This window comes from Phoenix dactylifera, chromosome 3, assembly GCF_051530095.1.
Source record: "Phoenix dactylifera cultivar Ajwa chromosome 3, Ajwa_hap1_PhDact_Kaust_v1.1, whole genome shotgun sequence".
Lineage (NCBI taxonomy): Eukaryota > Viridiplantae > Streptophyta > Magnoliopsida > Arecales > Arecaceae > Phoenix > Phoenix dactylifera.
This window is the reverse complement of record NC_143192.1, coordinates 37,863,001-37,878,990: the sequence shown is the minus strand read 5'-3', so window position 1 is coordinate 37,878,990 and position 15,990 is coordinate 37,863,001. Positions and strand designations below refer to the sequence as shown.

Genomic DNA, 15,990 nt, shown 5'->3' with positions numbered 1-15,990 from the left:
ATTATTTGATTCAACACCTAACACGAGTCACTTAGTCAATGAAGGAACTAGGAATTGGAAAAATCTAGGTATTATGATCAAAAGTCATGAAATAACTAATGAACATATTACTAGCATGAATAAATGGATTAATTTAGAAGTGAGATTATTGAAAAATAAGACAATTGATAAAAGTCTCCAAGAACAAATAAACCAAGAGAAAGATCATTGGAAAAAAGTATTATTGAGAATTATTGCTGTCGTAAAAAATCTTGCAAAAAATAATTTAGCATTTCGGGAAAAGAATGAAAAGATTTATCAAAGCAATAATGGAAATTTTTTAAGTCTTATTGAAATGATTGCAGAATTTGATCTAGTAATGCAAGAACATATTCGACGTATTCAACATGGTGAAATTCACAATCATTATTTAGGTCATAAGATTCAAAATGAATTGATTCAAATGTTAGCATCTGAAATTAAAACTATAATAATTAAAAAGATTAAAAAAGTAAAATACTTTTCTGTAATACTTGATTGCACTCCTGATGCAAGCCATCAAGAACAAATGACCCTAGTTTTAAGATGTGTAGATACTTCAACAAGTTCAGTAAAAATAGAAGAATATTTTTTAGAATTTTTAGAAGTAGATGATACCTCTGGAAAAGGCCTTTTTGTTGCACTTATAAATATAATAGAAAAATATAAACTTGATATTAATGATATAAGAGGACAAGGGTATGACAACGGGTCTAATATGAAAGGAAAACATCAAGGTGTACAAAGAAGATTATTAGATATAAATTCTAGAGCATTTTACACACCATGTGGATGTCATAACTTAAATTTAGTATTATGTGATACTGCTAACTCATGTCCTAAGGCTATATCTTTTTTTGGAGTAATACAACGAATTTATACCTTATTTTCTTCTTCTACAAAACGATGGAAAATTTTACAAGATAATGTATCTACATTAACACTTAAACCTTTGTCACAGACACGTTGGGAAAGTCGTATTGAAAGTGTCAAAGCAATTAAACATTAAGCTCCTAAAATAAGAGATGCATTAGTTCAATTAGCGGAAACTAGTGAAGATCCTAAAATAAAGAGTGAGGCTATATGTTTAGCTACATATGAGATTGAAAATTTTGAATTCTTGTTAGGCATGAATATATGGTACGATATATTGTTTGCTGTTAATTCAGTTAGTAAGAACTTACAATCTGAAGACATGCATATTGATGTTGCTATAGATCAATTAAAAAATCTTCTTTCTTATTTGAAAAGTTATAGGGAAAATGGATTCATGAATGCTTTGAATTCATCTAAAGAAATTGCAAATGAAATGGAAATAGAACCTATATTTCGTGAAAAACGTGTGATCCGTAGAAAAAAACAATTTGATGAAAATAGTAATGATGAAACAACAAGATCAGCTGAAGAATCTTTTAGAATTGATTACTTTTTATATATAGTAGATCAAGCTATTTCTTTAATTCAAAATAGGTTTGAACAATTCACCATATATGAAGATGTTTTTGGTTTTTTGTTTAATTTTAGAAAGTTAAAATCTTTGAATGAAGAGAATTTGAAAAAGTGTTGTCTTAATCTTGAAAACTTTTTAAAGCACGGTGAATATTCTGATATTGATGGTCTTGATCTGTTTTCGGAGTTAAATGTTTTAAAAGAAGTTTTACAAATAGAAACTAGTACCCCTATTGATACTTTAAGTTTTATTAAAAAAACAGATTCTTTTCCAAATGCATTCATTGCTTATAGGATATTGTTAACAATACCTGTAACAGTTGCTTCTGCTGAAAGAAGTTTTTCAAAATTATAGTTGATAAAAACTTATTTGCGGTCAACTATGTCACAAGAAAGATTAAATGGATTAGCTATATTATCGATTGAAAATAATATTTTAATGAATCTTGAGTACAAAAGTTTGATTAGTAATTTTGCATCTCAAAAAGCTAGACGAATTATTTTTAAATAAATTTTTAAAGTATTTTATACTTATTAAAAATTTATTATTATTATTATTATTATTATTATTTTAAAAAAGGCCTCATTTAGTGAGTTCGCCCTAGGCCCCCAAATGCATTGGGCCGCCCCTGGATGGTACATAGATTTGTACTATCTTAATTATCCTAAGTTTGTATAATTTTAATTCAGGTACGTACAAATGGAATGCTGCCAGATAAAAATAAGACGCTAGTCTTCATTTTAGAAAATTAGAAAATCGAAGCAACAATTATTCCCTTTCGTATCCGCTTGGTTTGGTGTAAATGGGTTGAAACGAGACCCGTACTCCGCTGAAGTGGTTCGATGAGCCATGCGGGACCGAGCCGAATTTAGTTTGGATGACAATTATGGGTAACCAAAAGGGCTTAAAATTGTACACGGTAATGACTATGGAAACCAAGTTTTATAATGTAAAAAATATTATGCAGCAAAGAGCTCTCCTAGGACCTAAAATATGTATAGTTTTTGTGCTTATCTTCCATTAGAATTATTTGTTAGTATAAGGATGTGTTTGTCAGTTCTCTTTTCTGCTTGAGGAGGCCACCGGGCAATTGCCTCATAGGGTGGCAATCCATGTAAAATGTTCGGGAGCTTTACACTTAGGACTCGTTTGGTTTGCAGAGGAGGAAAGTGTGATTAACAAGAAAAATGAAAAAATGCCTCATATTTTTATAGAGATTTCAAAATGAGGGAGATGAAAAAAAATAGCTTTTATGTAGAAATAAGTTTTCCATATTTCATAAAAAAAAAAGTCATATAGATAATTATTTTACCAAAAATACCCTAAGCCATCATGATCTTCTTAATAGCTATTTTTCATAGTTAATCTTAAACTATAAAAAATTACCACGGTATAAAGAAGTTAGGATACTTTTAATATAAAAAATATTAAAAATTATCATAATATAAAAAAGTTGTCTAACTATTAAAAATTGTTAGAACTCTGAAAACTCAACCTAAGAAATATTTTAAATACCTAGTTTAAAATATTTATAAATATTCTTACATTTAAAAATAGCTATTAAAAATTATGCATGGAAAGTTTTGCAGGTATTTTACACAATTTTCTGAAGAAAGTAGATACTCGATCAAACATAAATCACTGTATAAAGTATTTGTTATATTATTTTTCGATAGCCAACCGAATATGCAAAAACTACTTTTTCATGTATCATATACCTAGACATCATTTTTTTAGAAAAAATATTTTGGTGAGATAAAATTCTTCTTACGAACCAAATGAGTCCTTAGATATATCTTTTTTTGGAGAAAGGAGGATGGCTAAATTAGGCTGAGGATATTTAACAAAATCTCATCTTTATTAACTGTAAGTGGCCGACCTAAGTGACCAATAGGTTCCTAGAAAATCCACATCATATTGAATTTTGATTAAGCGGAGCTAAAGTGAACTTTCATTCAAGCTCAGCAAGAGTAAACAACCCCAACACTAGATTGAAGACCAAACTGCCTTGATCTACCCTACTTTATCGAGACATCTCAATTATATAATCTTGTTTAGCCTTCCCCCTTTCTGGGTTCCTATAATGAATTTTAGAGGATATGCCACTTTTTTCATTTTTTTATTTTTTGGCAATAAGAGGATATACCCATTATACATCATAAAATTCAAATTATAACAAATCATTTCAGTTTCGATATTTAAAATGGATTTATATTCGAATAAACTCGGTCCCTCTTTTTCTTGAGACGAGGAGGGACTAATCCCCATCCCTATAGGGCTGATGCCAACCAAAACCAAATCCCACCTCACCATCCAATTGATAATATTAATGCAAGCAAGTACTCGGTGGAACATTGATCATATATAAGGCATTTTCTTTTGGAAAAATTGTAGCGACATACTTGGACAACGGATATTTTCCAAAGACACCTCCTCAATTTTAAAAAGTTTGAAACTGATACTTTAAGTTTCCAAATCATTCCAAATTGATCCTCCTACTTTCCAACCAGCAGATTACATTAGTCTGCCATTACAAATAACCTAAATACCCTCATCCTCTTAAGAGCGCGGATAAATGAAAGAGTTCGGAATGTTTTGAAATCTACGCAGTGGGTGATCCTTAACTATGGGACATATATTAAGGATGCTTTAAGATTTTGTGTAGGTGGATGAAAAAAGTAGTTCGAAGTGCTTTGAGATTTGTATGGTGGGTGATCCGTAATTATGAGCTATGTGCTATGGGTGCTTTGAAATCAATAGAGAAAGATGAATGAAGGGATTCGGAGCACTTTAAAATCTGCACAATAGGTGATCCTTAATCATGGGTCATATACGAATGATGCTTTGAGATTTATGCTGGTGGATGAATGAAGAGGTTCGGAGTGCTTTGAGATCTTTATGGGGGGTGATCCTTAATTATATGACATATGCTAAGAGTACTTTAAGTTCTATTTAGGCAGATGAATAGGGTAGTACTTCGGAGTGCTTTTGAGATATGTGTAGTGGGTGATCCTTGATTGTGGGCCATATGCAGGTTGATAAATGAAAGAGTTTGGAGTGCTTTAAAATGTGCACGGTGGGTGATCTTTAACTATAGGCCACGTACTAAGAATGCTTTGAGATATGTGCGGACGGATGAATGAAAGAATTCGAAGTCTTTTGAGATCTATGTCGTGGGCAGTTCTTAATAATAGGTCATACCCTAAGGATGCTTTGAGATATATGCAAGAGGATGAATGCAAGTGTTCGGAGTGCTCTTAAATCTGTGCGATTGGTAATCCTTAACTATGGACCATATACTAAGGATGCTTTGAGAACTGTGCAGGAGGTTAATGAAGATGTTTGGAGTGCTTTGAGATCTATGCAGTGGGTGATCATTAACTATGCATCATATACTAAGAGTTCTTTGAGATATGTGCTAGAACTTCACTCAAACAACTGATACAAAGGGTATTTTCCTTATGATACAATTTTATGCTACCATATAATGGCTACGTGAAACGGAGGTGAATGGTAGAACCAGTTTGGAATGATTTGGAAACTTAAATAGTCGGTTTGAAAGTTTTTTAAGGTTGAGAGGGTGGCTTTGAAAAATGTCCAAAATTAAAGCGGTGTCACTATAATTTATTCTTTTCTTTTTTAAGGATGACTTTTTACGATTTAACATTCAGTTTCAAAAAAATATAGGAATCTTTTCATATTTAAGCAGCTAATACATAATTTCTACTTGAACTCTTCAATTTCCATCTCTAAAGATCCATCACCAAGGGAATTCTGCGTATATATAATTCATATTTTGCCGTAGATCCTATGTTTATATGTGCCCCAAAACTTGAGCTGCATTTCCATCTTTCTCCACATGCATAGCCCATGTTCAGTTCCTTGGTAAAAGACAAACTCCACCGTTTAAAAAAAAAAAAAAAAAAAAAAAAAAGACAAACTCCCAACCTCCCTTGCATGGCAATCTTAAAATACCGAATTGGAAGCTGTGCCCTAACCAAAAAAAATGTAGCTGAGCCAACCTTCTAAACTCTTGATCTCTTTATTCGTTTCATTATTCCACATGTAATTTGTCTAATAATCCTTCTTAGTGTTTCTCCCCAAATAATTAATACATGATCATGATCTCCCGGACAGGCCAAGAGAACTACATATTCAGAGCATCAATGCTCTGCAAGGAGCTTTGAGAGATCTGATATTTCTAAGCAACCAACTGATAACACTATATATATATATATATATATATATATATATATATATATATATATATATATATATATATATATATATATATATATATATATATATATATATATATATATATATATATATATATATATATATATATATATATATATATATATATATATATATATATATATATATATATCGAACCTACGTAGAAAACCTTCAACAGATTTACAGTCTGTCGCTTTTGACTATTCGACCACTCTTCCCTTCCTGTCCCAGGCCAATGCCCCCTGCAGAAGGGATATATTTTCGATACAAACTCATTGGTTGGGTCAGACAGCAAACTTCTATAAAAGATCTTTCCACTCATTCATCATACTCAAAGTCAAAGTCACGACATAGAGGAGCTGGCTCGGAATAAGAATGAGAATCGGTGTCGATAAGAGAAAAAAAAAATAATAACATATCAAATAAAAGGGCTCTCGAACTGGTTTCGGTTAATCAACAATACTCTGTATGAAACCAAAACCAACTCCAACTTGCAAATCACGGGTAAGCAATCTTCTCTAAAACACTTGCAACCAGTGTTTGGATATTATCTATCAAAAGCACACGGTTTCGGGTAGTATGTCTCTTTCCAGCACCTTAGTCCTCTTCACATGCACCGCTGCATAGGCCCGAGGGAGAGATAGAGAGCCCTCGTCCTTTTCTTTTTAGGGACAGGGGAAAAGCTAATGGGAGCTGAGAAGAAAAGCTCACCATGTCGGCCATTATAATAATTCCAAATGCCGCTCTAGTGATTTATATATAAAAGAATTGTTCAAATAATGATCATTTTTTACTGTTTATTTATTTGAAATAATATTTATCTAGTTCAAAAAATATTATTTTATTCTAGGCTAATCCAATTAATGAGTCGACTAAGCGCGTTATTATTAGCATATTATAACTGAAACTAAGGATTTCTGTGGGGCAAAGGGCACAAACGAGAGAATATCAGTTAGCACGTCTCCGCTTGATGTAGCCCACTTGATCAGTTTATCCCACATAAAAATAAACCTCGTTTAAATGGTGATTAAATATAATCAAATAAAAAGTTTATTTTATCTAGTGGTTTCCGTGATGAATGGAAATTATTAGAGACCTAGCATTATAAATAAGCATGTGGATCTCTCATCTAAGGCACTCAAGTCTTGAATAGGTTAGAAGATTTGGGTCACCTCTTACTCTCGTGGGGTTTTTCTTCTCTCTCTCTCTCTCGTGTGACATCTTCATGCTTGAACAGCAATGGGCGGAGGTCAGTGCATAATTTACTCTACACACTATTGAAATTTTAATAATGGCACACAACAATCAACTTAAAAAAAAAGGAAAGTTCTTATCCAAAAGTGAGACAAGCCTAAATGATGGACTCCAGGGATGAATTATCACTTGTATACCTAAGTTTCATGCCAAGCCCTACCCTTGACGGAAATTCCATTGGGGGCTAGTGGCTATTACAATGGAAACATTTCTCTTAATTCTTTTCTTCTCTCTTTAGATTTGAGAATGAGGGCATACCAAATTGTATCTTGTGATGTCATTGCTTGGGAAGAATAGTTTGTGCATTAATCAGATGGGCCAGTGGGTCATTTAGATTATTAGGGACAATGATTGGAAGAACATACCAATTAGGTCATCACTCATCATGGATTCGCTGCAGGAAGAGCACCCAACTGATGCATCAGCTCATACCAAATCATACAAAAAATTATTATTAAGAAATACAGATGAATAAAGAAGCTTTCTGTGGCATTATTACGGTCCTTGGCGTGCATAATGTCTCAAGAACATCCTTCATATAAAAGATCTCAAAAATAATTATAATGCTCAGCAGTCAAGAGAGTCGCCGGCGAACTAACAATCACATTGTCACTATGTCTTAGCTATCTTCAAAAAAGACTTGATTGAAACATATGCATGGTTTAGTAGGGTGTGACATCTAAGTCAACCACAAGGAATTGAATTCCTCGAATAATGTGCCGGTCGCCTCCTAAATCATTTAAACGAACCAGGTTCAACACAAGGGTGTCATATATTTAGGTTAGAGGTTATAGATGTCCTCAGCTTCCACTGCTATGTGAATTCGAGACTTAAGTCGACAGGGGGTCACAAATATTTACTAATACATTACATTATAATTGTGATGAGAGCATTATACTACTACAGTAACTATTGAACCTGTTGTTAGAGGTGTTATAGACATGAGCTGAAAGCAAATGGGATGATGATGATCCCCCTGCTTGCATGCATTTTGTGTTTTTTCTTTTCCATCCATTTAGATGAGCCGTAATGTCATGATGTCTATATTGATGATGGATTTGGTCCACAGGCGAGCATGAGGAAGGTTTGGCCAAGAAATAAAGGTATGGTTTCAAAAACGGCTAATAGGATGGCCTGACCTATATCATATTGTTTTCATGAAACCGGCACCATTACAGGTGTTGGGACATTGAAACAATTACACCAATATGTATGATATATTAGCCATAACAATAGATACCATGCTCAATGTTTCGATGTTACATCATTAATTTTGGCATGTATCATCAGTACAAGTGCTGCTACCCTCTGTTTTCATGAAAGAAAACAGGATTAATATCTAGAACTTTGAATCCTATCAACCTCCAACATATTTCATATACTCGAGAATTTTTCTTTGCTATGCGGCAACTGGATTAAAGATGCGAATATGTTCGATAGATTGAGGGTGGCTGAATGATTAGTTTCACAAAAGATGAGCCTTGTTAACTATTTCTGTATATAGGAGCTCCATAGTATTTTCCTGACCAAGTCCATTGATTTATATTGTCTTGTGCTGGTAAAGTCAATGGAATGCACCACTTTGAGCCATGGCTATCGCCTTTTTGTTAGCCTGACTTCTGTTGAAATTTCTAGTGCAAAGAATTTGGGCCTTTGAAAAATATCCATCCAGAATGACTGGTTTAATCTCTTCTGATTTCCTTGAGGATTCGATGGAAGATTTTAGATGCCGTGTTAAAATATCCCGACCAATTTCTTTCTTTCTTTTTTCTTTTACTGTTGTCTACAGGGAGGATTAAAGAATGGAACATTGGGCCGCAAAAATTGTCAAAAAGTTGAGCTTGGGTCGCACCTCTATTGGTTTATAGTAGAGGTGTTACATTTGTTGCTATGCACTTGGGTTGCACAATTTGGGATTTCGATTCTATTGCTCTTGGAAAGCTCTGCGATATTATGTTTCCTCATGCTTTTAATTTTATTTATTGTTATTTTGTTGGGTAATCATGCAGTCATGCACAACGGAATTATAAATCAATATAAAATTTTTAATACTCTCCAGCCATCGTTGATTGAGCACCCTTGAGATTAAACACCTTTGATCAAGCGCCGACACGAGAGGGAGGAAGAAGAAACCTGCGAAAGAGAGAGAGGAGACCCGAAGTTTCTAACCTATGCAGGAGTTGAGTGCCTTAGGTAATAGATCTACAGGCTTATTTATAGTGCTAGGTTAGGAATCTGGATTTTTATCTTTAAAGTTTATTTCTAATTAGTTTTCATCCATTACGGAAACCACCTGATAAGATAAACTCTGAATAACCTCTAATCAGATTGGATTAAGTCACCATTTAAACAAAGTTGTATTTATCCTGATATGGGTAAACTTGATCAAGTGGGCCACATCAAGTCTCCTAGAATTAGGAGATGTGCTAACATTCTCCCACTTGGCCCACGTGACATAATGGTTTGTTATCATCAAAATCAAATAGTAAACTGTTGAAACCATGTAGCACCAATTAAAAACAAATTGAAAGAAGGACGATTTATATGGTTTAAACATATACAATATGGGCCAAAAAATATACTAGAAAAATGATTTGATACATATAAAAGAAAAAGAGGGTAGAGTAACACTAAAAGTTACATAGGATGAAGTAGTAGTAAAGAAAGACTTGATATCATTACACTTTTCAGAAATATAACCTAAATAGAAAAAAAAGGAGAAAAATGATTCATATAGTTGACCTCAACTAGTTCGAGATTAAGGTTTAATTGAGTTGAGTTGATTGATATATGAATATAGTTTTTAAAATATAATAATTATATCGTTATATTATACTCTATATTATTTATATTTGCATTATTTTGAAGCACTATAATAATATCAGTATTATAATAGAAGATTAACATTTTGTTATAATGTTAATATTTGTATTACAATATTAATAGCACAAGTTTCACCGAATAATACTTTATATTCTATTATTATATTTGTGGAAATTATAAATTGTACAAAATCATATATTATATATCACATTGTATTATTTTAATATATTTTGATAAGTGTTTTCGTTAGTTTATAATAATATGGTATCAACAATAATATTGTAACACTAGTGCCATAATATTACAAATATAAACACTATTATAACATTTATGTCTTATAATAATATTGGTTATAAATAATATATTAGACTATATACTATAAGGTTTGTTTCGCTCTCTTCCAATTACCTAGCTTATCAAAAAACAAGAATTAAAACTAGTAATTATCCAGGAATAGATTTCCTTGAAATGAACAAACCATGCTTAATTTCTATTCCCAGCAACCAAATATGGCTAAGAAATGATGCGGTTTCCATGCCTCTCTTGTTCCAGACTATATGCTAACCTCCTCTTTTTCCTTTTTGTTGTCATTTATTTTTTATTTTTTTTAGAGAAGTAGGATTAGTGAAGCTTGGTCATTCTATATGCTAACCTCCTCTATTTTCTATATCAACACAAGAAAGTTAACTAACTAGACTAGTTGGCACCCTCATATCCTAAGTCATTCTTTTAATTTTTTATTTTTATCAATATTTAAATCCTATTGATCTTGAAAATCACTTTATTTCCACCAATCACCAACATTCCTCTCTTTTTGACAATGCGGAACATAAAGAAATAGAGTAGAGATATATCTACTTTTTAGTATTTCATCGTGAAAACAAAGTTAACATAGAAGTGATGGACATTGAAGGGGTAGCAAATATAGTTTCCCACATCAAGTCAAAATAGGTAAGTAAGTGGGACATATATAAGTCTTTCTAATCATTTTATTATTCTGTCATATCGATAATCTGGAGGTGCTTATGTTTGTCTTCTTATGGAAGTATGATATTTTGTGTGCAACGTTAGGTGTTTTACAACCATAGGATCACTTTGCTGGTGCGAAATAAAAATAGCAACAACAATTCTAACTAAACATTGTTTCATTCATGAGCAAATGGTAGCGAACAACTATTGATTTATGAGATAGATGTAATACAAATAGACTTCTAACAAAACAATATATCCACTTAAAGATATAGTCATAAAATATATCTACTTTTCAGTATTTCATCATGAGGACAAAGTAGAAATAGAAGTGAAGGACATCGATAGAGTAGCAAAAATAGTTTTCCATATGGAGCTAAAAAATAGATAAATAAGTGGGGCATATCTTAATCTATTTAGCAATTTCTATTATCGTGTCATGTAGATAATCTTGAGATGATTAGGGTATTTCGTGTAAGACATTAAATGTTTTACTCCCATGATATCACTTATCTAGTGTGACATAAAAACAAAAACAACTAATTCTAACTAATTATTATTTCATTTATTTGTACCAAGAAAATTATTCCATTTATAAGCAAAATGGTGGCAAATACAAATAGCATTCTAATTGAACAATATACAAGTAGCAAAACAATAAAAGAAACAATCATTCAAAAAGTTCTTAAGTTCAGATCCTTACATATGTGATTTGGAGGTGCTCCCACCATCATTCAGAGATAGATAGAGAGAGAGAGAGCACTACATCCCAGAACCATTTATAACTGCTTAGCTATGCTTGTGATTGCTAGCTCTTCCCCATGACAAGCTTCAGCTTGGCAAATTTTATTGCTAATTCTGTATAAATCTAGTTACATATTCTGCCAATGAATCAAAGATAAGAAATCCCCATATCCTATAAAGCTTGAAAAATACTTTATTTCCACCAATCACCAAGGTTCTTTCCTCTTTGATTTGGTGGAACTTAAAGAAATAGACTCGGGAAATATATTTACTTTTTAGAATTTCATCATGAGGATAAAGTTAAACATAAGTGATGGACATTGAAAGAGTAGCAAATATAGTTTCCATCATGGAGCTAAAATAGATAATTAAGTGGGGCATATCCTAGTCTATTTAACATTTTTTATTATTGTCTGATGTAGATAATCTTGAGGTGTTTATGTTTGTCTTCTTATACTTAAGGCCTTTTGTGTGAGACATTAGGTGTTTTACTGCCATGGTATCAATTGGCTAGTGTGACACAAAATTATAAACAACCAATTGTAAGTAAACATGATTTCATTTATCAGCAAATGGTGGCGAATATGGATAGCATTCTAACTTAACAACATACATGCAACAAAACAATAAAAGTAACAATCATTCAAAAAGTTCTTAAGTTCATATCCTTACATATTTGGATTGGAGGCACTTCCACCATCGTTCGAATAATTATATAATTGCAGCACCATCCGTAATTGCTTAGCTATGCTTGCAGTTGCTCTTCCCCATAACAAACTTCAGCTTGGCAAATGCTATTGCTAATTCTACATAAATCCAGTCACATATTTTGTCAATGAATTGAAGATAAGAAATTCTGATATCCTTTTTGATCATCACTGCACCAATGAAACCCCAAAATACGATGATAAATCCCAATGCTGCACCGGCATAAATCCATATCATATCAGAGTTATCTTCATCTACTTCTTCCTCTTCTTGATGTGGAGGTGCCTTAGTAGGGCAATCTGGCATTGGTTGTCCACAAAGATTATGATTACCAATATAAATGGAGGGGTCGTTGAAGGACCAAAATTGGTTTTCTGATGGAATTCTTCCTGACAAGTTATTATATGACAAGTTCAACTGGCTTAAGTAATTCAAAGCAAGCATGGTTTGTGGAATTTGGCCATAGAGATTGTTTATTGATAAATCAAGTGATTCCAACTGCCTCATGTCACCAATATTTTGTGGGATTTTTCCAATAAAATGATTCCTAGACAAGTTCAAGAAATGCAGTCCATGGAGATTTGTCACTTCAATAGGTATCTCTTCAGAAATATTATTTTGTGATAGGTCAATACTTGTAACCAGTGAAAGCACGCTAGTGTACTCAAATTCTAATCCTTTTGCAACTATCAAGAGACTCTCTTCGTAATATGGCACTATGCTAATATTTGAAAGCATTGGTTTGCTTCCTTCCGGTATCTCAACCATGGCAGTAAAATTTCCAAAAGATGATGGCAAATTTTCTGAAAAATTGTTGCATGCCAGGTCCAAAACCTGAAGATAAGACAGACTAAATATTTGCATCGGGATATTACCATCAAAGGAATTTGATCTTAGTCGAAGAACTCTTAGAGATGAAAGGCTTTCTCCAATCCATGTTGGTATGCTGCCTGATAATCTGTTTTCACCAAGATCAAGAACAACTAAATGTTTACAAAGTCTCAAGATGGAAGGAAATTCACCAGATAAGCTATTGTTTCTCATGTGCAAAGATTGGAGTTCCATAGGATATGCCATTGTGCTAGATGTATCTTTTACTCTTTTGCTTTTTGGTACTCCAAGGATTCCTTGTTGTGACTTGCTCCAGCAATCTGGGAATCCTCCAGATAATTGATTATTGGAGAGGTCAAGAACCACCAATGAAGACAAATTACAAATACAGAAGTCTGGAAATCCTCCAGTCAACTCATTATTGGAGAGGTCAAGAACTTCCAATGAAGTCCAATTACAAAGGGACTGCGGAATGCTTCCATTTATATAGTTGTGGGACAAAGAGAGTACATAAAGGTTCTCGTTTTTAGAAAAGATCGAGGGAATGGGTCCAGAAAAAGAGTTGTTGGAGAGAAGAAGAATGTGTTTTGCCTTTAGATTAGGTATTGGGCCAGAAAAGCAGTTGGAGCTCAAATCAAGTTCTCCAAAAAATGGCTTCCCAGAGAACTTGGTAGCTGTCCTTCCAAACTATTATAGGATATGTTGAGTGACGTTATATCCCTATACCACAACCATGATGGAATCTTGTCCGAAATTCCAGCTTCAGAGAGGCACAATCCTTCTAGATGTATCTGTGTTCGAAGCCAAGCAGGAAATTTTGGTCCCACATGGCAAGAGCACATATAAATAGTAGAAGCATTGAAAGAAGGAATCCAACCGTCACTTACGATCATTTTCAAGGAGTTGTAAGATAGATCCAAGTAAGACAACCTTGTGAGGTTAGAAAAGTGTACTTCAGTCAAGTTTCCAGTAAAGGAGTTGTAAGACAGATCTAAATGTCTGAGTCCATATAACTGGCCCAAACTTTCTGAAATTGTCCCACTGAAATTATTGTAGGATAATTCAAGCGTTGCTAAACTCGGCAAAAAGCTACTCCCATGCAATTTATTATTAATGCATTTAGAAAATCCTTCTATGAAACTTGTGATTTCTCCTCCAAGACTGTTCTGTCGTAAGTCCAACTCCACCAATTTGCTGGGCATCGATATGTTCTCTGGTATTTCTCCACTAATTCTATTTTGAAACAAATATAAAGCCTCTAGATGACTAAAATTTCCTAGGTTTTCTGGAATTTCACCACTAATTTGATTGCCAGACAATGCCAAAGACCTCAGTTGGCTAAGATTTCCAAATATTTCTGTAGTATGCCCAGTAATTAGGTCCAAGATAAGTCTAAATACTCCAACTGTTTATTATTCTACAAAGATTGCGAAATGTGTCCAGTAATTTGGTTCCTAGAGAAATCCAAATACTTTAGATGGTTGAGATTCCCCAACAGATCAGCAGCAATTGATAACCTCCCAAGAAACTCGCAATAGAAGAGATCGAGGTGAACAAGGCTGCTAATATTAAGCAGCCAGTGGGGGATGATGGCAGATTGAAAATTATTCACAGAGAGATCGAGCATGGTGAGGGAAGTGAAGTTTACATGCTGTAGAGTCGAAGGAATACCAGGAAGTCCTGTAGAAGATAATTTCAAGACTAATAGAGAAGGGTGCATATTGATCTCATGAAGCCAATTTGAAGCTTTGGAGAGGTCGGCAAAACTCAAGTCAAGGTACTGCAGAGAGGGGATTCGAGATAGCCATTGAAGGTCATTAGCGCATAGTAGAGCATTCGGATAAGATTCAAAGTTCACGTCCATTACATACTCAATTCCACCTCCAACCCGAAGATCTAGATAGTGCAGCTTCGATAGATTTCCAATCTGGCGAGGAATAGCTCCACCGAACCAAGCATAGGAGAGGTTAAGGTACTCCAAGTGCATGAGAGAACCAATGAATTCAGGGATGGGTGCTCCAGAGAAGTTGTTCATGCTCAAATCCAGATGCCTCAAATGTATCAAGCCAGATATAGAAGGATTTACCTTACTCGGTCTAGGGAATTCTCCAGTTGTTTCAAAAGTAAAAGGACTGAAATCATAAGCATACGGGTATCTGAGATCAAGCTTTACCACATGGCCGTTGATGGTGTTGTTGCAACCGACACCCCTCCATTGGCAACAGTCTTGGCCCGTCCAAGAAGAGAGCCACTCACCAGGGTCATAGATATCAGCTCTGACAGCAAGGAGAGCTCTCTTTTCGCTCTCTATGCAGGTGGCCCCGACCTTGGAGCCATCTTCAGTGCCTAGGCAGAGGCAGAACGGAATGACTCCTATACACAGGAGGAACCCAATCAGCATGACACGTTTAATAGTGAGGGATCTTCTATTGCATCCACCACCGGCCATGAGGGAAAGTCCTGAGAGTAGCTTGAAGAAATTGAAATGGAAAGGATACACCATGCTTGAGAGGTTGCATGGAGGCCTCTGTTCAGCATCCGTCAGGATTTATAGCGAAGAAATTCCACAGGCCTGGTTGTAATGTAATTTTCTTTCCATGCCAGACTTGGTGAAAAACTTTCCACAATCGATGTCCGAGTGGAATGGAAAGCAAGATGGAATATGTGCCGTGCTTTTGAGGTATGGTTGAAAAGTCATAGCTTCCACGAATGTTTTTGTCACGCTTCAACCTTATCACACAAGGTAGAAGAAACATGGCCACATTTTCTGAGAAGTGGAGGAATTCCATGCCCTCTGTATTGTCTTTTTATTCTTAAGGTCAAAGTTGATAAGGATGACCTGGACGTGGTGAGCCTTAATCCACAATTAGCTAATTTACGTGTGGCATTAATGGTCCGGACGACAAGGATGGAGCACGTGTCATGCTGACTGTGGAGATATTGGTGAACTTTCC

General features: G+C 34.2%; 1 pseudogene; it reads right to left on the bottom strand.

Annotated features, from left to right (window-relative positions):
- Positions 1 to 8,934: 8,934 nt before the first annotated feature.
- LOC149768094 (uncharacterized) lies at positions 8,935 to 15,734 on the bottom strand (annotated as a pseudogene).
- Between the last annotated feature and the right edge of the window lie 256 nt (positions 15,735 to 15,990).